The sequence below is a fragment of the Fulmarus glacialis genome, unplaced genomic scaffold, assembly GCF_000690835.1.
Source record: "Fulmarus glacialis isolate BGI_N327 unplaced genomic scaffold, ASM69083v1 scaffold22402, whole genome shotgun sequence".
NCBI classification, from domain to species: Eukaryota; Metazoa; Chordata; class Aves; order Procellariiformes; family Procellariidae; genus Fulmarus; species Fulmarus glacialis.
The window spans coordinates 1-299 of record NW_009200048.1 but is presented as its reverse complement, the minus strand read 5'-3'; positions in this window follow the sequence as shown (position 1 = coordinate 299).

Here is a 299-nt window from a genome sequence, read left to right as displayed (position 1 = left end):
CCAGAGCTGGGGATGGGGACTGGAGCCAGGGAAGGGGACAGCACTGACTCCCCCACCTGTACCCTGGGCTGTCCCAGTACCTTGGCTCTGCTTCATGTCCCGAGATGGGGTGCTTGGGCTCCCCATCATTGACGTGGCTCTTTCCATCCCGCCATGCCCTGTTGTGGATAGAAAACGGAACTTCTCTGCAACATAGATTTATTGCATCACTGTGGCCCCTTCCCTTCTCTCCCTGTTGCTCTTTCATCCCCGTCTCCTTCCTCGTTTCCCTCCCAGGGCTCTCCCCCTCTTTTCCCATC